General features: G+C 44.8%; 1 protein-coding gene across 1 annotated transcript in view; it reads left to right on the forward strand.

The window, feature by feature from the left end:
• The first annotated feature begins 10,265 nt into the window (after positions 1 to 10,265).
• col16a1 (collagen, type XVI, alpha 1) overlaps positions 10,266 to 26,894 on the forward strand; it is a 414,952-nt gene continuing 398,323 nt past the window's right edge. The window contains exons 1-3 of the mRNA XM_063033604.1: positions 10,266 to 10,761; positions 10,879 to 11,123; positions 15,068 to 15,289. The gene's annotated coding sequence lies outside the window, so the exon portion shown is untranslated. The remainder of the gene's footprint in view (positions 10,762 to 10,878; positions 11,124 to 15,067; positions 15,290 to 26,894) is intronic.

The raw sequence follows: 26,894 nt of genomic DNA on the forward strand, positions 1-26,894 counted from the left end.
ATCAGATCCCCCCTCAATCTTCTAAATTCCAACGAGTACAAGCCCAATGCATCCAGTCTTTCTTCATATGAAAGTCCTGCCATCCCAGGAATCAATCTGGAGAACCTTCTTTGTACTCCCTCTATGGCAAAGATGTCTTTCCTCAGATTAGGGGACCAAAACTGCACACAATACTCCAGGTGTGGTCTCACCAAGGCCTTGTACAACTGCAGTAGTACCTCCCTGCTCCTGTACTCAAATCCTCTCGCTATAAATGCCAGCATACCGTTCGCCTTTTTCACCGCCTGCTGTACCTGCATGCCCACTTTCAATGACTGGTGTATAATGACACCCAGGTCTCGTCGCACCTCCCCTTTTCCTAATCGGCCACCATTCAGATAATAATCTGTTTTCCTATTTTTGCCACCAAAGTGGATAACTTCACATTTATCCGCATTAAATTGCACCTGCCATGAATTTGCCCACTCACCCAACCTATCCAAGTCACCCTGCATCCTCTTAGCATCCTCCTCACTGCTAACACTGCCACCCAGCTTCATGTCATCCGCAAACTTGGAGATGCTGCATTTAATTCCCTCATCCAAGTCATTAATATATATTGTAAACAACTGGGGTCCCAGCACTGAGCCTTGCGGTACCCCACTAGTCACCGCCTGCCATTCTGAAAAGGTCCCGTTTATTCCCACTCTTTGCTTCCTGTCTGCTAACCAATTCTCCACCCACACCAATACCGTACCCCCAATACCGTGTGCTTTAAGTTTGCACACTAATCTCCTGTGTGGGACCTTGTCAAAAGCCTTTTGAAAATCCAAATATACCACATCCACTGGTTCTCCCCTATCCACTCTACTAGTTACATCCTCAAAAAATTCTATGAGATTCGTCAGACATGATTTTCCTTTCACAAATCCATGCTGACTTTGTCCGATCATTTCACCGCTTTCCAAATGTGCTGTTATCACATCCTTGATAACTGACTCCAGCAGTTTCCCCACCACCGACATTAGGCTAACCGGTCTATAATTCCCCGGTTTCTCTCTCCCTCCTTTTTTAAAAAGTGGGGTTACATTAGCCACCCTCCAATCCTCAGGAACTAGTCCAGAATCTAACGAGTTTTGAAAAATTATCACTAATGCATCCACTATTTCCTGGGCTACTTCTTTAAGCACTCTAGGATGCAGACCATCTGGCCCTGGGGATTTATCTGCCTTCAATCCCTTCAATTTACCTAACACCACTTCCCTACTAACATGTATTTCGCTCAGTTCCTCCATCTCACTGGACCCTCTGTCCCTTACTATTTCTGGAAGATTATTTATGTCCTCCTTAGTGAAGACAGAACCAAAGTAATTATTCAATTGGTCTGCCATGTCCTTGCTCCCCATAATCAATTCACCTGTTTCTGTCTGCAGGGGACCTACATTTGTCTTTACCAGTCTTTTCCTTTTTTCCATATCTATAAAAGGTTTTACAGTCCGTTTTTATGTTCCCTGCCAGTCTTCTCTCATAATCTTTTTTCCCCTTCCTAATTAAGCCCTTTGTCCTCCTCTGCTGAACTCTGAATTTCTCCCAGTCCTCAGGTGAGCCACTTTCTCTGGCTAATTTGTATGCTTCTTCTTTGGAATTGATACTATCCCTAATTTCTCTTGTCAGCCACGGGTGCACTACCTTCCTTGATTTATTCTTTTGCCAAACTGGGATGAACAATTGTTGTAGTTCATCCATGCAACCTTTAAATGCTTGCCATTGCATATCCACCATCAATCCTTTAAGTGTCATTTGCCAGTCTATCTTAGCTAATTCACATCTCATACCTTCAAAATCACCCCTCTTTAAGTTCAGAACCTTTGTTTCTGAATTAACTATGTCACTCTCCATCTTAATGAAGAATTCCACCATATTATGGTCACTCTTACCCAAGGGGCCTCTCACGACAAGATCGCTAATTAACCCTTCCTCATTGCTCAAAACCCAGTCCAGAATAGCCTGCTCTCTAGTTAGTTCCTCGACATGTTGGTTCAAAAAACCATCCCGCATACATTCCAAGAAATCCTCTTCCTCAGCACCTTTACCAATTTGGTTCACCCAGTCTACATGTAGATTGAAGTCACCCATTATAACTGCTGTTCCTTTATTGCACACATTTCTAATTTCCTGTTTAATACCATCTCCGACCTCACTACTACTGTTAGGTGGCCTGTACACAACTCCCACCAGCATCTTCTGCCCCTTGGTGTTACGCAGCTCTACCCATATCGATTCCACATCTTCCCGGCTTATGTCCTTCCTTTCTATTGCGTTAATCTCTTCTTTAACCAGCAACGCCACCCCACCTCCCCTTCCTTCATGTCTATCCCTCCTGAATATTGAATATCCCTGAACGTTGAGCTCCCATCCCTGGTCACCCTGGAGCCATGTCTCTGTGATCCCAACTATATCATAATCATTAATAACAATCTGCACTTTCAATTCATCCACCTTATTACGAATGCTCCTTGCATTGACACATAAAGCCTTCAGGCGCTCTTTTACAACTCTCTTTGCCCTTATACAATTATGTTGAAAAGTGGCCCTTTTTAATGCTTGCCCTGGATTTGTCGGCCTGCCACTTTTACTTTTCTCCTTTGTACTTTTTGCTTCTACCCTCACTTTACACCCTTCTGTCTCTCTGCACTGGTTCCCATCCCTCTGTTGTGAACTAACCTCCTCACGCCTAGCCTCTTTAATTTGATTCCCACCCCCCAACCATTCTAGTTTAAAGTCACCTTTGTAGCCCCCGCTAATCTCCCTGCCAGGATATTGGTCCCCCTAGGATTCAAGTGTAACCCATCCTTTTTGTACAGGTCACGCCTGCAATGATGTCAATGATAATCCTGATTCTGATTCTAGAATAGGGGCTTGGAGATCAAGAGCGGGGAGATTATGTTCAACCTGAATAAAGTACCAGCTAGGCCACTTGTTAACGAAGATATGAGGTCCTGGTAGAGTTGTACTCCAGTGTGCTATTCCTGGAGCAGAGGAAGTTGGATAGAAATTGTGTCAGGTTTTGAGAATAACTCTTCTTAAACTCATCACCCCGAGTGGGACATAGGCTGCTGACAGCTGTTTGCCAGAGTTCTCCAACCTGGGCCAGCTTTTGATTTTTCACAGGTAGAGCCCATCTTCTTGATATACCATTTCTTTCCCAGGGGTGAGATATTTGGGGCTTCTGTTGGCATTTCTGTAGCACTGGGTTTAATGGGATGGGGTTACTTGCCCCATGCCCAACCCTTTCAGAGATTGTTATTTTTCCTGTTTCATTCCTATAGAATTAGATAGCATGACTGCAGGGTTAGTGTTTTGTTCAGGGTGTCAGATGTGGGAATCCTGGGAGACCTCCAGCCTCCCTGATGGCCACATCTGCGCCAGGTGCACCAAGATGAAGCACCTCAGAGACCGTGTTAGGGATCTGGAGCTGCAGCTTGATTACTTGATACTGCTTATCAGGGAAAGTGAAGAGGTGATAGACAGGAGCTACAGGGAGGTAGTCATCCCTAGGGTACAGGGGTCAGAAAACTGGGTCACTGTCAAGAGAGGGAAGGGAAATGCCCGGATAGTGGAGAGCACACCTGTGGCTGTCCCCCTCAGCAACAGATATCTTGTTCTGGATGATGGTCGGGGGGATGACCTGACAGGGGATGCCCACAGTGACCAGGTCTCTGGCACTGAGCCTGGCGCTTTTATGCAGGAAAGAAGGAGGGAGAAGAGGAATGCGGTAGTCATAGGGGATTTCATAGTCAGGGGAATGGACAGGAGATTCTGTGAGCCTGATAGAAATATCCGCATGGTGTGTTGCCTCCCAGGTGCCAGGGTACAGGATGTCTTGGATCAGGTCCAGAATATTCTGTAGGGGGAGGATGAGCAGCCAGTTGTCTTGGTACATGTTGGTACCAATGACATAGATAGGACAAAGGAGGAGGTCCTGAAGAGAGATTTCCAGGAGTTAGGAAGGAAGCTGAGAAGCAGGACCTCCAGGGTAGTAATCTCGGGATTGCTACCTGTGCCACGTGCTAGCGAGGGCAGGAATAGTAGGATCAGGCAGATGAATGCGTGGCTGAGAGACTGGTGTAGGGGGCAGGGCTTCAGATTCTTGGATAATTGGGATCTCTTCTGGGGGAGGTATGACTTGTTCAAAAAGGACAGGTTACACCTGAACCCTAAGGGGACCAATATCCTGGCGGGAAAGTTTAATAGAGCTGTTAGGGAGGGGTTAAACTAATTTGGCAGGGGGATGGGAACCGGAATGACAGAGCGGAGGAAGGGGAAAACAGAAATAAATCTAAGATAGTGAGCAATAAAGATGTCAGGAAAGACAGGCAGGTGATGGGGCAAATTTGTAGCCATTGGGATGAGTTGCAGTGCAAAAAAGTTGCAGTGAAATCAAAGCGAAAAGTACCAAATACTGGTCTTAAGGTGTTATACTTAAATGCACGCAGCATAAGGAATAAGGTGGATGATCTTGTCGTACAGCTACAGGTATGATATTGTGGCCATCACTCAGATGTGACTAAAGGATGCATTCTCTGGGAGCTGAACTTCCAAGGATACACAGTGTATCGGAAGGATAAGAAGGTAGGCAGAGGGGGAGGCATGGCTTTATTGGTAAGAAATGATATTAAACCATTAGAAAGAGGTGATATAGGATCGGAAGGTGCAGAATCTTTATGGGTTGAGCTAAGGAATAGCAGGGGTAAAAGAACCCTGATGGCAGTTATTTATAGGCCTCCAAACAGCTGCAGTGATGTGGACTACAAATTCCAATAGGAAATAGAAAAGGCTTGTCAGAAGGGCAGTGTTATGATAATTGTGGGGGATTTTAACATGCGAGTGGATTGGGAAAATCAGGTCGGCACTGGATCTCAAGAGAGAGAATTTGTAGAATGTTTGTGAGATTGTTTTTTAGAACAGCTTGTTGTTGAGCCCACTAGGGGATCGGCTGTACTGGATTGGGTATTGTGTAATGAACCGGAGGTGATTAGCGAGATTGAGGTGAAGGAACCCTTAGGAGACAGTGATCATAACATGATTGAGTTCACTGCGAAATTTGAAAAAGAGAAGCCGAAATCTGATGTGTTGGTATTTCAGTGGAGTAAAGGAAATTACAGTGGCATGAGAGAGGAACTGGCCAAAGTTGACTGGAAAGGGACAATGGCGGGAAAGACGGCAGGGCAGCAGTGGCTGGAGTTTATGTGAGAAGTGAGGAAGGTGCAAGACAGGTATATTCCAAAAAAGAAGAAATTTTTGAATGGAAAAAGGATGCAACCGTGGTTGACAAGAGAAGTCAAAGCCAAAGTTAAAGCAAAGGAGAGGGCATACAAGGAAGCAAAAATTAGTGGGAAGACAGAGGATTGGGAAGTTTTTAAAACCTTACAAAAGGAAACTAAGAAGGTCATTAGGAGGGAAAAGATTAACTATAAAAGGAAGCCAGCAAGTAATATCAAAGAGGATACTAAAAGCTTTTTCAAGAATATAAAGAGTAAAAGACAGGTGAGAGTAGATATAGGACCGATAGAAAATGATGCTGGAGAAATTGTAATGGGAGATAAGGAGATGGCAGAGGAACTGAATGAGTATTTTGCATCAGTCTTCACTGAGGAAGACATCAGCAGGATACCGGACACTCAAGAGTGGCAGGGAAGAGAAGTGTGCTCAGTCACAATTACGACAGAGAAAGTACTCAGGAAGCTGAATAGTCTAAAGGTAGATAAATCTCCCAGACCAGATGGAATGCACCCGCGTGTTCTGAAGGAAATAGCTGTGGAGATTGCGGAGGGATTAGCGATGATCTTTCAAAAGTTGATAGATTCTGGCATGGTTCCGGAGGACTGGAAGATTGCAAATGTCACTCCGCTATTTAAGAAGGGGGCAAGGAAGCAAAAAGGAAATTATAGACCTGTTAGCTTGACATCGGTGGTTGGGAAGTTGTTGGAGTCGATTGTCAAGGATGAGGTTACAGAGTACCTGGAGGCATATGACAAGATAGGTAGAACTCAGCATGGATTCCTTAAAGGAAAATCCTGCCTGACAAACCTATTCCAATTTTTTGAGGAAATTACCAGTAGGCTAGACAAGGGAGATGCAGTGGATGTTGTATATTTGGATTTTCAGAAGGCCTTTGAAAAGGTGCCACTCATGAGGCTACTTAATAAGATAAGAGCCTATGGAATTACGGGAAAGATACATACGTGGATAGAGCGTTGGCTGATTGGCAGGAAACAGAGAGTGGAAATAAAGGGATCCTACTCTGGTTGGCTGCCGACTACCAGTAGTGTTCCACAGGGGTCCGTGTTGGGGCCGCTTCTTTTTACATTGTACATCAACAATTTGGATTATGGAATAGATGGCTTTGTGGCTAAGTTTGCTGATAGGTGGAGGGGCTGGTAGTGCTGAGGAAACAGAGAGTCTGCAGAGAGACTTGGATAGATTGGAAGAATGGGCAAAGAAGTGGCAAATGAAATACAATGTTGGAAAGTGTATGGTTATGCACTTTGGCAGAAGAAATAAACGGGCAGACTATTATTTAAATGGGGAAAGAGTTCAAAGATCTGAGATGCAATGGGACTTGGGAGTCCTCGTACAGGACACCCTTAAGGTTAACCTCCAGGTTGAGTCGGTAGCGAAAAAGGCGAATGCAATGTTGGCATTCATTGCTAGAGGAATAGAGTATCGGAGCAGGGATGTGATGTTGAGGCTCTATAAAGTGCTGGTGAGACCTCACTTGGAGTACTGTGGGCAATTTTGGTCTCCTTATTTAAGAAAGGATGTGCTGACGTTGGAGAGGGTACAGAGAAGATTCACTGGAATGATTCCAGGAATGAGAGGGTTAACATATGAGGAACGTTTGTCCGCTCTTGGACTGTATTCCTTGGAGTTTAGAAGAATGAGGGGAGACTTCATAGAGACATTTCGAATGTTGAAAGGCATGGACAGAGTGGATGTGGCAAAGTTGTTTCCCATGATGGGGGAGTCTAGTACGAGAGGGCATGACTTAAGGATTGAAGGGTGCCCATTCAGAACAGAAATGCGAAGAAATTTTTTCAGACAGAGGGTGGTGAATCTATGGAATTTGTTGCCACGGGCAGCAGTGGAGGCCAAGTCATTGGGTGTATTTAAGACAGAGATTGATAGGTATCTAAGTAGCCAGGGCATCAAAGGTTATGGTGAGAAGGCGGGGGAGTGGGACTAAATGGGAGAATGGATCAGCTCATGATAAAATGGTGGAGCAGACTCGATGGGCTGAATGGCCGACTTCTGCTCCTTTGTCTTATGGTCTTATGGACTCTCCTTTCGATACACAACCCTCCTCCTTTTGCAGCCGGGCATGTGATTGTCCATGCTGGAGATTTTTGAGAAGAGTTAATGGAGAGAAACCTTACCAGAGCTGACAGCGGATATAGAATTGATAACTGGAAAATAATCCATGCGTGAGGGGGGTAGGCAATGACCCATTTCACAGCAGAGTTTTAATACCCACTGGACTGCCTTAAAGTGTGGTGGATTGAAATGCATTTGTGGAGTCAAAGGACACTGGATCAGTATTTGGAGATTATAACTGCAGCTCTCTGGGGAAATGGGACTGACAAATTTCTCACGAGGGGGAAGCACAGCTTTGTTACACTGAATGGTCTCTGAATGTCTTCCAATGATAGTAGGATTCTATCCTTTCAGCTGTACCACTTACTGTCGTGGAAGTATAACAGCTTTGCATCATTGCTCTGGGTCATTGCATCATTGTCTTAGTTAAGGTGGAGCAGTGAGAAAAGTCTAGACTTCCTGTTTAAGTTCCAAAGAAAGTTAACATTGCAAGAAAAGCAGGCAAGAGATTGGAGTGCAAGAGTACTCCCACTGCAATGGTTGACACCTGGAGTTGTGTGCAGAACTCGGGACTTGTTCCCAAGGAAGAACATACTTGGAAGAGGGTCTGATCCTTGGAACCAGGGCTGACTGCAAGAAGAAGCTGACCAAGCCGGCATTCCTTAAAGCTTAGAAGATCTCTCCTTACAACATTGAACTGGCTGGAACACTCTGGCATGGTCATTCACGGTGGGATGTAGAAAAATGAGAAGCTTTTAAATTAGATTATAACAGTCACATGTACTGAGGCAGAATGAAAACTTGCCCTCCTTGTCATTCATACAGATCAACTCATACAACAGTGAGGTGGTACAAGGTAAAGCAGTAACAGATGCAGAATAAAGTGTCTCTGAGACATAGAATTTCGATTTAAGTGTAGAATGATTCTAATGGAAGCAATGAGTAGCTCTCAAGAGCAGCTTTTCACCACACTCCAGTGCCACCTTGCCAGGTAGGGAAGAGCTGGTTACCAAGAAGTGGCTGGAGGGACTGTAAACTGACTGTCTCTTCAACCAGGATCTGAACTGAAATGTTATTGAATGTTAACTGAATAATAAAATTCGACAAGCTGGGAACTTCTATGAAGCCATACAATTTCACCCAAGTAGATATTGGGTTTGGGGTTGTGGACACCTGATTAGGTTGCGGATGTCCAGCAGTGGACTGGATCTGTAGGTCATGGGTGGACCAGGGCTGACAGGCAATCATTGGGCTCTGGACACTGGGGAAAGTGAATCTGTGACAGCCAACTGAATCTCTGAGCCCACTGCCTGCATCTTTAACTTAGCAGATGATCTTCCTGGCTCCAGCACATTGTTGCAATCAAAAGGAAGGCACAGCAGTATCTTTACTTTCTCAGAAAGTCAGAAGGTTCAATTAGTCACCAAACACTCTAGCAAACCCCTACGGATGCACTGTTGAAAGTATCTTGACTGGTTGCATCATGGTCTCATATAACAATTCAAATGTACAGGGAAGTAAGAAGCTGGAGAAAGTAGTGGAATCTTCCCAAAACATTATGGGCACATCCCTTTTTATTGTAGTGTGCAATACACACTTCTTGGACATATATTGTTGGATTTCACAAATAAAACAGTAGAGTTGTTTTTTGTTTAGGAAAATCCATAGCAACTCATTTATTGGACACCAAAAAAACTGAACACAAAGCGCAGAAAAAGTCCTTTACGTAATTACTTCATCACGTCAGACCTGCCTCTTTAAGTGAACCCAAACCCAATGTCGGTGGTTGTGAATTCTGTATGTTTTCAGCAATTACGTTAACCTACAACATGTACAGTGCATAGGTAAATCAACTTGACTCTTACTTTCCAGGTCCTGTACTTCAACCTGGTGATCCAGTTCACAAGCCTCTGGATGCGGTTCCTAAACCAGGGATGATAGGCTCCCCAAGTGCAGCGATCCAGCTTCTAGCCAGGTGTGATCTGCTCTCCAACACACACAAAATGCTGGAGGAACTCAGCAAGTCAGATAGCATCTGTGAAAGCAACTAAACAGACAATGTTTCGGGATAAGGCACTTCATCACGACTACATCCCCAATCTTTGTGCCATCCACAACTTTGATGACCAGTTCTCAACATTATCACTGAAATCTTTAATACAGATGATAAGTAACAGCCTGAGAAACCCAACAACTGCAGGAAGATGCAGTGTTCTTCATGTCTATAGTTGGTGGTTTCCTGATATCACATCAGAATGAAACCATCTTGATGCATAACCCCTAATACATTATTGATATTTCCAAAATGTTGTGATACAGAACAGTTGTGAGATGAAGTTCTAGACTTCCTAATCACGTTTAGGCAGGCCACAGTGCTCCTGAATATGCCAATTCCATTTCAGATCAGGCCTCATACTCTGGATCCTCCCACACCAAAGGGAAGAGTTTAGAGACATTTGACATTTGGTCCAATATCTCCACAAATCAAGGAACCCAATCCACGTGACTGTCCTCAGTTAACCCTTTCAATTACATATCCTCCGTGAATTCAGCTGCACTTTATCTGCACACTCACTTGTCAATGCAAATATCGAATCAGCCAATCATGTGGTAGCAACTCAGTTCATAAAAGCATGCAGACATGGTCAAGAGGTTTGGTGTTGCTCAGACCAAACATTAGAATGGGGAAGAAGTGACTTTGACCATGGAATAATTTTTGGTGTCAGACGGAGTGGTTTGAGTATCTCAGAAACTGCTGATCTCCTGGCATTTTCACACACAACAGTCTCTGGAGTTTACAGAGGATGGTGCAAAAAAAAAACTCAATGAGCAGCAGTTCTGTGGGCGAAAATGCCTCCTTAATCAGAGAGAACAGAGGAGAATGGCCAGACTGGTTCAAGCTGACAGCATAGTGACAGTAACTCAAATAACTACATGTTATAACAGTAGTGTGTGGAAGAACATCACTGAACACACAATACATTGAACCTTGAGGTGGATGAGCTACAGTAGTAGAAAATTACAAACATACAGAACTACATTCAGTGGCCATTTCATTAGGTCTAATAAAATGGCCACTGGGTGTAACTTCCCTCCATAGACGCTGCCTGATCTGCTGGGTTCCTGTAGCATGTTGTTTGCGTTGCTCTGGATTTCCAGTTTCAATGACCTAGTTCGTGAGCACGTGATCCACGCCCCCCACCCCGGGATGACCCAGTACTGTAGCTGACTGAGTCAATAGTGATCCGAGCGTGAAGTGGTCCAGTCCCAAAGCCCGAAGTGAGCCAGTGTCCAAGCAGGAGGTGACCCCTCCCCCAGTACGAGGTGCCTCATAGCCCCCTGCAGCTGGCCGCCTCTCGACCAAGCATTTTTTTCCAGTCCTTCCGCCAGCTCAATGTAAAACCAGATGTGAGTTTGGACTTGCCCACGCTCGTCAGTCTCTGCGCGTCAGCTCCTGCGCGCGGCCCCTGCAAGACGAAACTTTGTGGAGATTTTCCAACTTCATCCACGTTTCCTCTTTCACAGGAGTTCTGGGATCCTCTTGGACCGGGAGCGACTTCGCATTCCTCCACGTCGGGGGTTGATCCTCAGCGCAAAGCTCGTTCCCAGAGCGCCAGACTCCAAGCTCGGCAGCGGGGATTCGGCCCCGGAATGTTTCACAGGCAACATTGAGGGGGTGAGATACTTGCAGCGCCCGAGGTGTCCTGGACATCAGGCTGGCTCGCCTTCTGGGTCACTCTGAGAACAGTTGTGCTCTGGCTTGGATCCAGGTGAGTTTGCCAAGTCCCTGCTGCGGGGATCCTCTTCCTTCATAGGAGAAGTGGGTTCCGGGTAGAGTCTGGGTGCAGGGATGGAGCTATGGGAAGCAACAGCTAAGGGCACGGTGCCGGGGTGGCGGCGTGACTTCTGGACGTTCGCCACGGTTGCTGGAGGAGTTCGCAGGCGGCGGGGGGTCGGTGAGGAGGGGCGTGGCGGGTTGGGGGCTTCAGGCTGCTCTCGGACATATTCAACATCCCGGAGCAGCCCCGGGGGACATCGTTTGCAGATGTCCAACAGGTTGGTGAGAGGGGGGCGGTGGAATGATAGAGCTGTCGGGGCTTCACTGAGTAGAACCAGGTGTTTCCCGGAGAAGTCCTGCCGCTCGACATGGCGAGTTCAGTAGCGTGTCCCAGGATTGCGTGAGAGTTTGCGGTACGTAGGCGACTCCAGAAACAGGATCAGAGGGTGCAGGGACTTCGTTCTCGGTGCATTGGGGAGACCTCAGTGAGGGGTCGAGCTCTGAGAGTCTGTTACCCAAATATATCTTTCCTTCGAAATGATACACCATTGGTTTTAGAAAGTTGTTGCTGTACCTACTTCCATCTCCCTTGGTGCAATCCTAACTCAACACTGACCACATTTACAGCATTCTATGTCAGCTGTTTAACAATGTCCAATATTGCTATGACTGAAACCTTCTGACATTTTTCGGAATCCCCGTTAATCGCCTTTGCTGGGAGTTGAGAAATGGAATCTTCTCCACTGCCCCCACACTTCAAACACGCAGCGCCCTCCCCCCCCCACCTGCAAAGTCTCTGAAAGTTCAGCATAACTTTGCGCTCCATTCTAACTTTAAAATCAAGGACATTTAAGCTGTTCTGTTAATATTTTGTTGCTTGGAGTTTTCTTTACATCTATTCCGTGATTTGTTTGACCACCTCTAAAAATCTGGTCGATTTCCCACTTTCTAAATGTATCACATTGCCCTTTTCAGTCCGTTATTATTTCGTTACATTTTCAAACAGGCATTAACTTTTGCTCCAGATTACAGTCATTCGTGGACCACCCCTCCCCCAATATTGAATTGACTTTATTTCTTACATCCTTCACATAAATGAGGAGTAAAAATCTTTAGGTTATGTCTCCATCTAAATGTGCAATCATAGTAATTTATAATAAATAGAACAGTTAATGTAATATAGAGTACATTCAAATCAGCGTGAGTTAAGCAGTCTGATGGCTTGGTGGAAGAAGTTGGCCTGGAGCCTGTTGGTCCTGGCTTTTATGCTGTGGTACCATTTCCCAGATGGCAGCAGCTGGAATAGATTGTGGTTGGGATGACTCAGGTCCCCAGTGATCCTACAGGCCCTTTTTACACATCTGTCTTTGTAAACGTCCTGAATCATGGGAAGTTCACAACTATAGATGTGCTGGGCTGTCTGCACCACTCTCTGCAGAGTCCTGCGATTAAGGGAGGTACAGTTCCCATACCAGGCAGTGATGCAGCCAGTCAGGATGCTCTCAATTGTGCCCCTGTAGGAAGTTCTTAAGATTTGGGGGCCCATACCAAACTTCTTCAACTCTCTAAAGTCAAAGAGGCAACTGTTGTGCCTTTTCATGACACAGCTGGTGTGTGCAGAGCACGTGAGCTCCTCGGTGATGTGGGTGCCGAGGAACTTGAAGCTGTTTACCCTCTCAACCCCAGATCCACTGATGTCAATAGTGGTTTGCCCATCTCCATTCCTCCTGTAATCCACAACCAGCTCCTTTGTTTTTGAAACATTGAGGGAGAAGGTGGTTTCTTGACACCACTGTGTCAGAGAGATGACTTCTTCCCTGTGAGCTACCTCATTATTGTTTGAGATAAGGCCAATCAATGTAGTGTCGTCAGCAAATTTAATTAGCAGATTAGAGCTGTGGGTGGTGATACAGGGAGTAAAGGAGGGGGCTCAGTACACAGTCCTGAGGGCTGAAACAGAAAGGTCTGAGTTCTGATTTATTCCTCTTAGGATGATACATAGAATCTTCAGGCACTCCCTGTAGTTCTGTACCGAGCTGGGGTAACCCATACTGACTGGGTAGCTCTGCTATCCCATCTGCTCACAGCTCCAGTGCTGCCTCTCTCTCTGCCGCCACACTGGCAACTTACTGTTTTCCACGGAAAACGGATGCAGAGTAATTATTAATGTCCTGCTTCGCTTGGGTACTGTGCCTCGGTCTTCAGTGACTCACCCCACCCTTCCCTCTGCCCTCTGTGGGAATGGAAAACATCAGTATGCCCTGTTACCGTGTCTCCTACTGGCCAACTTAAACTTCACATTTGATGATGGCTTAGTTGTATTAGGGAAAACAATACATCTTTTATTAATTACCTCAATTCTCAAAATACAATAAACAAAAATGCTAAATATCAATGAACAAAGCCTTCTGGTCCTTTAGCCCAGAGAGACTTGCTTCCAGTTTTCACAATCATAGGATGTCTCAAAGCTCTTTACAGATAAAACCATTGACCACTGTTGTGATGTGGGAAATGTTCAATCAAGATTGTTTGACGTCATTCCAGTCCACGAATGTAAAGGAGAGTGAAATAATTGTTACTCTGGATCTGATGCAGCACAAAAAAGCACAATAAGATAAAGAACATGATTATAAAAGAAGCAATATATGGAAATGCATACAATAGCTTATATACACAGATCTATTGTATTCCATAAGGTGACGCTAGGCACTGTATATAATGTGGCTGAAGGGAATTGATAAAGTCATGGTAGTTGGAGGCGTGGTGTTGTGGGGTGTGTTAGTCGGTAGAGGTGTTGCTCAGCCTCACTGCTTGGGGAAAGTAACTGTTTTTGAGTCTGGTGGTCCTGATGTGGATGATACGTAGCCTCCTCCCTGATGGGAGTGGGACAAAAAATCCATGAGCAGGGTAGGTGGGATCTTTCATGATGTTACTGGCCCTTTTCCGACACCTTTCTGTATATATGTTCATGATGGCAGGCAGGCAGGCTGATAACAGTGATGCACTGAGCAGTCTTGACTCCCCGTTATAGTGCCTTCCTGTTCGTTGCAGTCACGAGGAATCTGCAGAAGCTGGAATTTTAAGCAACACACATAAAAGTTGCTGGTGAACGCAGCAGGCCAGGCAGCATCTCTAGGAAGAGGTACAGTCGACGTTTCGGGCCGAGACCCTTCGTCAGGACTAACTGAAGGAAGAGTTAGTAAGAGATTTGAAAGTGGGAGGGGGAGGGGGAGATCCAAAATGATAGGAGAAGACAGGAGGGGGAGGGATGGAGCCAAGAGCTGGACAGGTGATAGGCAAAAGGGATATGAGAGGATCATGGGACAGGAGGCCTAGGGAGAAAGAAAAGGGGGAGGGGGGGAAAACCCAGAGGATGGGCAAGGGGTATAGTGAGAGGGACAGAGGGAGAAAATGGAGAGAGAGAAAAACAGAATGTGTGTATGTAAAGAAATAATGGATGGGGTACAAGGGGGAGGTGGGGCATTAGCGGAAGTTTGAGAAGTCAATGTTCATGCCATCAGGTTGGAGGCTACCCAGACGGAATATAAGGTGTTGTTCCTCCAACCTGAGTGTGGCTTCTCTTTACAGTAGAGGAGGTCATGGATAGACATATCAGAATGGGAATGGGACGTGGAATTAAAATGCGTGGCCACTGGGAGATCCTGCTTTCTCTGTTCATCGCAGTGCAGTTTCCGTATCATGCAGTGATGCAGCTTGTTACAATGCTCTACTGTGCATCTGTAGAGTGATATGAGTATGGATGTCCATAGTCCAGCTCTCTTTCAGCTTCCTCAAAATGTAGAGGCATTGGGGAGCTTTCCTGATTGTGGAGAATGTGTTCTGAGACCATGTGATGTTGTGTTAGAGGTGCTCTCCCAGGGGTTTGGAACTGTAGTCACTGAACAGTGCACCCTGATGCCTTCCCTACCGTTGCAGGCGATTTCAACCAGGCCAGCTTGAAGAAGTCTCTGAGTAACCACCAACATACCACCTGTGGAACCAGAGGAGCCAACACACTAGACCACTGTTACACCACCATCAAGAACACTTACTGTGACACACACTTTGGAAAGGCCGATCACCTGGCTGTACTTGTACTTCCAATGACTAAAGACCGTACCACCACTGGTGAGGACTAAGAAGATATGGTGGATGGAGGTGAAGGAGCACTTAGTCATAGTCATAGTCATAGTCGTACTTTATTGATCCCAGGGAGAAATTGGTTTTCGTTACAGTTGCACCATAAATAATAAATAGTAATAGAAATAGTAATAGAACCATAAATAGTTAAATAGTAATATGTAAATTATGCCAGTAAATTATGAAATAAATCCAGGACCAGCCTATCGGCTCAGGGTGTCTGACCCTTCAAGGGAGGAGTTGTAAAGTTTGATGGCCACAGGCAGGAATGACTTCCTATGACGCTCTGTGCTGCATCTCGGTGGAATGAGTCTCTGGCTGAATGTACTCCTGTGCCCACCCAGTACGTTATGTAGTGGATGGGAGACATTGTCCAAGATGGCATGCAACTTAGACAGCATCCTCTTTTCAGACACCACCGTGGATGCTGTCTAAGTTGCATGCCATCTTGGTCAATGTCTCCCATCCACTAGATAATGTGTAGTGGATTATGTGTAGTTACAGGTCTGCTTTGAGTCAGTGGACTGAACAGTCTTTGGGAATTAATTTTTGAGTCGGAGTGAACGCACCACTGTTGTCATTGACTTCATCCAGACCTGTGTGGATGAGTGTGTACCTTTGGGAACATACTGGGCATACCCAAACCAAAAGCCAAGGATGAACCATAGTCTGGTGAGGGCATTCAAGACCAGTGATCCAGATCTGCACAAAAAGCCCTGGTATGACCTACAGAAGGATATTTTAAGGGCAAAGAAAGCAATTCTGATTGAGGTTAGAGATGGAATGGGATGCACGTCAGCTTTGGCAGGGTTTGCAGGCCATTACTTCCTACAAAGTGAAACCTATCATCATGAATGACTGTGATGCCTCACTACCACTCAAGCTCAATGCTTCTCATGCACACTTTGAAAGGGAGAATAAAATTACACCTCCACAAATCCCTGCAGCAACTGGTGATCCTGGCCAATCATCAGAACATCTTTCAAGAAGGTGAGATGTTGGTCTGATGTTGAGTCTGGTGGTCCTGATGTGGATGATATGTAGCCTCCTCCCTGATGGGAGTGGGACAAAAAGTCCATGGGCAGGGTAGGTGGGATCCTTCATCTTGCAAAGTGGCAGGCCCTAATGGTGTACTTGGTAGGGCTCTGAAAACCTCTGCTAACCAACTGGTGGATCTGTTCAAGGACGTCTTCAGTCAGAAGTTCCCATCTGCTTCAAAAGGGTGACAATCATACAGTACCCAGGAAGAGCAGGGTGAGCTGCCTCAGTCACTATCACCCAGTGGCTCTCACACCTAGGGTGAGGAAGGAGATGCTTTGAGGAGTTCACTATGGCTAGAATCAACACTTGCCTAAGCTTGGACCTGGACCTGCTGCAATTTGCCTATCGCCACAATAGGTCTGCAGCAGATGCAGTTTCATTGGCTGTCTGCCTGGATAATAACAATAGTTATGTCAGTCTACTGCTTATTGACTACAACACAATCATTTCCTCAGTTGTAATCAACAAACACCAAAACCTGGGCCTCTCTACCTCCCCCTGCAACTGGATCCTTGCCCTACTCACCAGGAGACCACAGTCTGTGCAAATTGAACATAATATCTCCTTCTCACTGACAATCAACACTGGCACACCTCAAGAATGTGTGCTTAGCTCACTGCTCTACGCTCTCTACACCCATGGGTAGGCACAGCTCAAATGCCATCTGTAAATTTGCCAATGATACAACTATTGTTGGCAGTATTTCAGATAGAGCCGTACAGGAGCAAGGTAGATCAGCTGGTTGAATAGTGTTGTTGCAACAACCTTGCACTCAACGTCAATATCTCTGAAGATCTAACTTAGGGTCCAACATATTGATATAATTATAAAGAAGGCAGGACAGTGGCTATATTTCATTAGGAGTTTGAGGAGAATTAGTTTCACCAAAGATACTCACAAATTTCTGCAGATGTACCATGGAGAGCATTCTAACTGGTTGCATCGCGATCTGTTATGTAGGGACCACTACACAGGATTGAAAAAAGTTGCAGAAAGTTGTAAACTCAGCCAGCTGCATCATGGTCACTGGCCTCCACAGCATCCAGGACTCCTTCCAAAGGTCATCGCAAAAAGGCAGCATCCTTCGTTAAGAATCCCATCACCCAGGGCATGCCCTCTTCTGTTTGCCATCATTAAGACACACATTCAATGTTGCAGGAACAGCTTCTTACCATTCACTGAACACTATCTCAGTATATTTTTCTCTTTCTTCCCTCTCCTTTTGCACTACTTATTTAACAGTTTTCTTATTTATACATACATCTACAGGTGGCCCCTGTTTTCCGAACGTTCGCTTTACGACACCTCGCTGTTACGAAAGACGTACATTAGTTACCTGTTTTTGCTAACAGAAAGTGTTTTCACTGTTACGAGAAAAGGCAGCACACGGCCAAGCAGCCAAGCTCCTCCCCGAGAACTGCATTCTCGTCGCCATTGCTTAAACATGTGTTTTATCTCTATTTATTTTGTGCATTTATTTTTAGTTAGCAAGATGAGTTCCATGGTATCAGAAAAGCCTAAAAGAGCTCGTGAGGGTGTTGCACTTAGCATAAAACTGGACATAATTAGGCATTTTGGTCATGGTGAATGAAGTAAGGACATTGTCCGCGCATTGAACTTGCCTACGTCCACCATTCGCGCTATTTATACGCAGAGAGAAAGAATTTTGAAAGCTGCCGATGTTACTGTTGGTTCTGCTCATAGCAAAGTGGTCTCTCTTAGTCGGCATCCAATAATAGATAAAACGGAAAGTCTATTGCTTGAGTGGATAGATGGGTGTTCCGTTAAGTTTTCTTATACTTAAGCAGAAATCAGTCAGTCTTTTTAATAAGCTGAAACAGAAAGCACTGGATGATGGTGATGAAAGTGGAATTTACAGGTAGTCATGGGTGGTTTGATCAGTTTCTGAGGCGAGGGCAGCTTCCTAGTTTAAGCAGTGGTTCCCAACCTCCGGGCCGCAGATCGATACATTGCTGCGAAGAATGCAGCGGTGCAGCGGTAGTCGGAACGCACCCAGCACATCTTTAACAAAAAAGCCGAAATAAACAAGCTAATTAATTAGGTGCCGCCCAGCACGTAAATGTCGGCCCAGAACAGAGGCGATTGCCAATTGCGTCAGGTGGTTATTCGTATAAGCAAGTGTTTAACTGTGATGAAACTGCAATTTATTGGAGTCTTCCTGATTCCAGTAAGTGAAACTACACTGTACATAACATTATTTCTACTTTATAGAGGCTATGTATTTTTATGTGTTATTTGGTATGATTTAGCAGCTTCATAGCTTAAAGGTTATTGGAGTGTTTCTGCCGAGAGCGCTTCGGCGAGATTTTCACTGCGCTAGACGGTGCTGCAGAAAAGTATTTCTACTTTATATAGGCTGTGTATTTATCATATCATTCCTGCTTTTACTATATGTTACTGTTATTTTAAGTTTTGTGTGTTATTTGGCATGATTTTGTAGGTTAATTTTTGGGTCTGGGAATGCTCAAACACTTTTCCCATATTAATAAATGGTAATTGCTTATTCACTTTACGACATTCCGGCTTACGAACCGTTTCTTAGGAACGCTCTACCTTCAGTTAGCGAGAGAAACCTGTATTGTAATTTATAGATTTTCATTATAATGTATTGCAATGTGCTGCTGTCACAAAGCAACAGATTTAAGGACACATACAGGTGGCCCCCGCTTTTCGAACGTTTGCTTTACCATACCTCGCTGTTACGAAAGACGTACATTAGTTACCTGTTTTCGCTAACAGAAGGTGTTTTCTCTGTTATGATAAAAGGCAGCACGCGAAAAAGGCAGCGCGCACCCCAAGCAGCCAAGTTCCTCCCCCGGAACTGCATTCTAGCCGGCATTGCTTAAACATGTGCCTGTGAGCATCTGTGCTTTATGTCGATTTATTTTGAGCATCCGTTTGCAAGATTTGATGGAGACAGACATGAGAATATGGAGGAACACGTGGAGAAGCTTCTGAAATGCCCACTTCGCTGCCGCTGTTACTATGTGGTTCGGAATCTCCGGAGGAGAAGGCCCCGAATCCTCGGCTTTGCTTGTTTCAGCAGCCGGGAGAGGTCGAAGGCACTCGGCAGAGGATGGCGCTCGTGAGGCTGTATCGAGGGGGCTGGTTGGAGGCTCGAAGTTTTTTGGATGGATGTACTCAGTGTTGGCTGTGGTCGGGTGCTTCCAATGCATTGGCAGTTGTCGGTGCCTGGAGGTTTATGACAGGGAGTTTCTCCCTTTGCCACCTGCTATCGGGGATTCGGAAGTCGATCAACTCAGGACTTTGAGACTTTTTTTTACTGTGCCCATGGTCTGTTCTTTATCAAATTATGGTATTGCTATGCACTGTTGTAACTATATGTTTTAATTATGTGGTTCTGTCACTGTTAGTCTTTGGTTTGTCCTGTTTTTCTGTGATATCACTCTGGAGGAACATTGTATCATTTCTTAATGCATGCATGCATTTCTAAATGACAATAAACGAGGACTGACTGTTCTCATAATCTAATGTAAGATGAGCTCTAAGGTATCGGAAAAGCCTAATAGAGCTCGTAAGGGTGTTACACTTAGCGTAAAACTAGGCATAATTAAGTGATTAAGTTATTAAATAATTAAGATCATGGTGAACGAAGTAAGGACAAGTGAGTTTGGCTTGTGGAAGTTGACGAAGATGATGTTGAAGAGGTTTTGACGTCTCATGATCAAAAACTGATAGATGAAGAGCTGATGCAATTGGAAGAGGAAAGGATTACAATCAAAAAACCGAATGCAGTAGCGAATAGACCGAAAGTGAAGTCGTCCAGGAACTGAATGTGAAGCAACTGCGTGAAATTTTCGCTGCAATGATTGCAGAAAAGTACGACTTTAATTTTGAAAGGGTACGTAGGTTTAGGGCATATTTGCAGGATGGTTTGAGTGCTTACAAAGAACAGTATGATAGAAAAATGCGCGAGGCTAAGCAGTCAAGCATACCGTCATTTTTTAAGCCTTCCGCATCAGCCACAACAGACGAACCTTGACCTTGGACATCTAGGCAGGCAGAGATAGAAGAAGGTGACTTGCCTGCTCTGATGGAAACAGACGACGATGAGATGACACCTCAGTGTCCCACCACCCTAATGGTCCCAAACCTCTGGACCGCGGACCGGTACATTGCCACGGAGAATGCAGTGGTAGCCGGGACGCACCCAGCACATCGTTAAGAAAAAAAAACAAAATAAACAAGCTAATTAATGAGGTGCCGCCCAGCACGTAAATGTCGGCCCAGATCAGAGGCAATTGCCAATTGCATCGCCTGTGATCTGGGCGGACATTTACGTGCCGGGCGGCACCTAATTAATTAGCTTGTTTATTTTGGCTTTTCTCTTAAAGATGTGCTGGGTGTGTCCCGGCCACCACTGCACCACTGCATTCTTCGCAGATCGGTATTGGTCAGCGGCCTGGAGGTTGAAGACCACTGCACCACCCCAACCTCCGACGACTCAGCCTAACACACCGTCATCAGTGTGCTCGGCGCTGTCTTCCCAATTCCGGTAAGTGATACTACACTGTACATACATTATTTCTACTTTATATAGGCTGTGTATTTTTATATGTTATTTAGTATGATTTGGCAGCTTCATAGACTAAAGGTTACTGGAGAGAGTGTTTCTGCTGAGAGCGCTTGCGTGAGATTTTCGCTACGGAGAACAGTGCTGACAATGATTGTGGAAAAGTATTTCTACTTTATATGGGTTGTGTATTTATCATATCATTCCTGCTTTTACTATATGTTACTGTTATTTTAGGTTTTATGTGTTATTTGGCATGATTTGGTAGGTTATTTTTTGGGTCTGCAAATGCTCACAAATTTTTCCCATATAAGTAAATGGTAATTGCTTCTTCACTTTACGACATTCCGGCTTATGAACCGTTTCACAGGAACGCTCTACCTTCAGATGGCGGGAAAACCTGTATCGTAATTTTAAACCTGATTCTGATTCTGTGTTACCTGCAGCCTGCTTTTGGAAGAGGAGGTGGGTGCATTTCACAACAGCACAGTGATGTACAGGGGTCTCCTTGATACAGTCCAGCGGTTTTCATTTCTGCATGGAATTGTTTAATAACACCATAACTTCTGAGTGTGGGATTTTTGGGTTCTGGGGACTCTCACTAGCCAGATACTTTCTGATACAGAGGTGAATAGATTGGCGTTGAACTAAGTGGAGATGGTTGGTGCCCTGCTGTCCTTTCCTGTTAGGTTCCATGTATTCCTGACGTTTATTGCAATGGTTACTTTGCACTTGGGACTGCCTTGCCATTTGTGTGCAAGCCTTGCCTGGTGGTAATGTGTACTACACAGGCAATGACAGTCTCCTCACCCTTTTCAAACCAGGGGTAGATTGAGGAAGGAGTACTGTGTTCACTTGCAGCCGTGAGTATCTGAGAAGATGGATCAGCCTTGGATTTTCATAGGCAAATCAAAATAAAAAGGCTGCAGATGGTGTAAAATAAAAACTAAAAATGCTGGGAGCACTCAGCAGGTCAGATAGCACCTGTGAAGAGATAAAACCAATGAACGCTTCTAGTTGGAGGCCCTTTCCTGTTGTAGGATCTCCATCTTGAATTGTTAATTCTGATTCTCTCTACACAGGTGCTTCTGGCATTTTCTATTTTTATTGGAGTGATTCATGGAGTATATGTAACTGGAAGGGTTAAATAGAGATGAGACCCATAACTTACCGTGAACAGAGCTCCCACCTCACCTGGATTTGACAACAGCTGCCAGAGTGGTAGTAGATGGCTGTCTGTCTGACTGCAGGCCTGTGACCAGTGGTGTGCTGCAGGGATCGCTGTTGTTTATTATCTATATTAATGACTTAGATAATAATGTGGTAAACTGGATGACACAAAGTTAGGGACATAGTGGACAGCAAGGAAGGCTATCAAAGCTTGCAAAGTGATCTAGATCACCTGGTAAAATGGGCTGAAAAAAACAGATGGAATTTAATTCAGAGAACTGTGAGGTGCTACAGTTTGGGAGGACAAAAAAGGCTTGGAACTACCTGGTGAATGGTAGGGTACTGAGGTGTGTGGTAGATCAAAGGAAACTGGGATACAGATCCATAATTCCTTGATAGTGGCATCATAACTGGATTGTGGGTAGCGTCGTGGCACATAAATCAGGGCAATGAGGGCAGGAGTTGGGATGTCATATTGATGTCGTTAAAGCCATTTGTGAGACCTAATTTGGAGTATTGCATGGAGTTCTGGTCTCCTGCCTAGTACCTACAGGACAGATATCAATAAGCATGAAAGAGTGTGGAGAAGACTTAATGAGTTTTAAGGAATGGTTGAATAGGGTAGAACTTTATTCCCTGAAGTGCAGAAGAATGAGGGGAGATCTTGTAGAGGCATACAAAATTATGAAGGGTACAAAGAGGATGAATGTTTTCAGGCTTTTTCCACTGAGTTTGGATGAGACTAGAACTGGCGGCCTTAGGTTTAGGATGAAGCATTTGAGGGCAATTTCTTCACTCAGAGCACAGTATACAGAATCAGAATCAAGTTTGTTATCACCGGCATGTGTCATGAAATTTGTTAACTTAGCAGCAGCAGCAGTTCAATGCAATACATAATATAGAAAATCAATCAATCAATCAGCCACAGTATACGTATATTGAGTAGATTAAAAATAGTGCAAAAACAGAAATAATATATATTTCAAAAGTGAGGAAGTGTCCAAAGCTTCAAAGTCCATTTAGGAACCGGATGGCTGAGGGGAAGAAGCTATTACTGAATCACTGAGTGTGTGCCTTCAGGCTTCTGTATGTCCTACCTGACAGTAACAACGTGAAAAGGGCATGCCCTGGGTGCTGGGGGTCCTTAATAATGGACACTGCCTTTCTGAGACACTGCTACTTGAAGATGTCCTGCGTACTTTGTAGGCCAGTCCCCAAGATGGAGCTGAGTAAATTTATGACCCTTTGAAGCTTCTATCAGTCCTGTGCAGTAGCCCCCACCCCCATACCAGACAGTGATGCAGCCTGCCAGAACGCTCTCTACAGTAGAGCTATAGATGTTTTTGAGTGTATTTGTTGACATACTAAATCTTTTCAAACTTATTGAGAAAGTAAGGAGGCATGGGATCCAAGGCTTTGTCGATCCAGAACTGGCTTGCCCACAGAAGGCAAAGAGCGGTTGTAGACAGGTTATATTCTGCATGGAGGTCGGTCACCAGTGGAGTGCCTCAGGGATCTGTTCTGGGACCCTTACTCTTCGTGATTTTTATAAATGACCTGGATGGTAATACAAACATCAAACAAGTCAACAAATTCAAATATCTTGGCAGCCTAATAACAAGTAATGGCAGGTGCGACACAGATATCAAATACAGAATAGCAATGGCGAAAGAAGCTTTCCAAAAATAAAGGCCATATTAACAGACAGAAAGATGAGCACGTACACTAAAAACAGAATACTGCAGTGCTACATTTATTCTATCCTGACTTATGGAAGTGAATGCTGGACCATTTCTCTAGCAATAGAAAGGAGACTAGAAGCAGCTGAATTATGGTTCTACAGGAGAATGTTAAAAATATCATGGACCACACACTCATCAAATGAAGAAGTTCTCAGAAGAGCCCAAGCAGTTCGATCACTCATACCAACAATAAGAGAAAGACAACTCAGATTCCTAGGACACATCATGCGGAAAGATGAACTAGGAAAAACTCACACTCTCTGGAAAGATTGAGGGGAGTAAACCTAGAGGAAGACCTCGGCTTATGTACATCAAAAGCATAGCCAGGTGGCTACACATCGAGGAAATGGAAGTCATCCAAAAAACGAAGGATAGATCTACATGGAAAACCATGGTCACCAAAGTCCGCATCGGATATGGTACCTAGACAGACTGACAGACCTGGATGAGGAAGTGGAGGGATGGGTTAGTAAGCTTCCTGATGACACAAAGTTTGGAGGTGTTGTGGATAGTGTGGAGGGCTGTCAGAGGTTACAGTGGGATATTGATAGGATGCAAAACTGGGCTGAGAAGTGGCAGATGGAGTTCAACTCAGATAAGTGTGAAGTGGTTCATTTTGGTAGGTCAAATATGATGGCAGAGTATAGTATTAATGGTAAGACTCTTGGCAGTGTGGAGGATCAGAGGGATCTTGGAGTCCAAGTCCATAGGACACTCAAAGCAGCAGCACATGTTGACTCTGTGGTTAAGAAGGCATACGGTGTATTGGCCTTCATCAATCGTGGAATTGAGTTTAGGAGCCGAGAGGTAATGTTGCAGCTATATAGGACCCTGGTCAGACCCCACTTGGAGTACTGTGCTCAGTTCTAGTCGCCTCACTACAGGAAGGATGTGGAAGCCATAGAAAAGGTGAAGAGGAGATTTACAAGGATGTTGTCTGGATTGGGGAGCATGCCTTATGAAAATAGTTTGAGTGAACTTGGCCTTTTCTCCTTGGAGCAACGGAGGATGAGATGTGACCTGATAGAGGTGAATAAGGTGATGAGAGGCATTGATCGTGTAGATAGTCAGAGGCTTTTTCCCGGGGCTGAAATGGTTGCCACAAGAGGACATGGGTTTAAGGTGCTGGGGAGTAGGTACAGAGGAGATGTCAGGGATAGGTTTTTTACTCAGAGAGTGGTGAGTGCATGGAATGGGCTGCCGGCAACAGTGGTGGAGGCGGATACGATAGGGTCTTTTAAGAGACTTTTAGATAGGTACATAGAGCTTAGTGAAATAGAGGGCTATAAGTAAGCCTAGTAATTTCTAAGGTAATATCATGTTCGGCACAACTCTGTGGCCAAAGAACCTGTATTGTGCTTGAGGTTTTCTATGTTTTCTGTGTTACTAATGAAGTATAGTCACTGTCCTGCCTTCTTTATAGCTGCATCGATATGTTGGGACCAGGTTAGATCCTTAGATTCTTTGTGTTGGGCACGTGGCCAAGTGGTTAAGGCGTTTGTCTAGTGATTTGAAGGTCACTAGTTCGAGCCTCAGCTGTGGCAGCGTGTTTGTGTCCTTGAGCAAGACACTTAATCACACATTGCTCTAGTCTGTGCGGGAGTGGCGCCCCACACAGACTGCCAATCTGCGCTTTGTAAGGCATGAAAATGCCTGACGCAGGCCTCTCATGGTCCGACGCTCCTTCCTAGGTCATTGGAGATCTTGACACCCAGGAACTTGAAACTGCTCACTCTCTCCACTTCTGATCCCTCTATGAGGATTGGTATGTGTTCCTTCATCTTACTCTTCCTGAAGTCCACAATCAGCGCTTTCATCTTACTGAGGTAGGTTGCTGCGATACCACTCCACTAGTTGGTATATCTCGCTCCTGTATGCCCTCACGTTTTGGAAGTTGAATCTGGATAAAGTCAATCAGAGACTGTATAAGTACAAGCTCTTTATTCAAAGCACCCGGGGCTTACTCAGTTAGTCGCTCAAACAGTAACAGTCTGCCTGTGACTGTTCCTGCCCGATCCACAGAACTAACTAATAATTCCTCTTACAACACAGATAAATTTGTTCAGATACCTCCCACACTCCATTAAACTCTATTATAATTATTCTATTAAGAATTATACTCTATTCTTGGTTGGTGCAACTGTAACACAACCCAATTTCCCTTGGGATCAATAAGGTATGTCTGTCCATCTATCTATCTACCACACAAGACAGGCTGGAGTCAAAGTTATCCACTACGTGACAGCCCCGAAAGACAAATTACGAAATAAGCATAATGGACAAAACATACAGAAATAAGCTAGAGTGGTTCTATCTCTACACATGAGTTCACAAGGAGATAAGCATCCTGAAACCCTAGCTTGCTACCTTCAAGAAGAAATGTGGCTTAGCATGGCTTAGCACATCTGTTGATCATGAGCGGTTTCTTTCAGAAAAAGAGGATGCTATTGTTTAATGAAGTGTTAAACTTTTTACATACTTTATCACTCGTCTCCATCTGAAATTCGACCAACAATGGATGTATCATCAGCAAATTTGTAGATGGTATTTGAGCTATGCCTGGCCACACAGTCATGGAAATAGGGAAAGTAGAGCAGTGGGCTCAGCACACACTCCTGAGGTGCACCAGTGTTGATTGTCAGCGAGGAGGAGATATTACCACCAAGCCGCTCAGATTGTGGTCTTCCAGTTAGGAAGTCGAAGATCCAATTGCAGAGGGAGGTACAGAGGCCCAGGTTCTGTAACTTCTCACTCAGGATTGTGGGAATGATGGTGTTAAATGCTGAGCTATAGTTGATGAACAGCATCCTGACATAGGTGTTTGTATTGACAAGGTGGTCTAAGACTATGTGAAGAGGCATTAATATTGCGTCTGCCGTTGACCTATTGTGGTGATAGGCAAATTGGAGTAGGTCCAGGTCCTTGTTGAGGCAGGAATTCAATGTAGTCATGACCAACCTCTTGCTCGAGTATGGTCGAGCTGCCGGTGGATGTTGGAGTTCAAAGGTTCAATTTACTGTCAGGGGAATGTATACAATATACATCCTGAAATGCTTTTTCTTCGCAAAACATCCACAAAAACAGAGAAGTGCCCGAAAGAATGAACGACAGTTAA

The sequence above is a fragment of the Mobula hypostoma genome, chromosome 26 (assembly GCF_963921235.1).
Source record: "Mobula hypostoma chromosome 26, sMobHyp1.1, whole genome shotgun sequence".
Lineage (NCBI taxonomy): Eukaryota > Metazoa > Chordata > Chondrichthyes > Myliobatiformes > Myliobatidae > Mobula > Mobula hypostoma.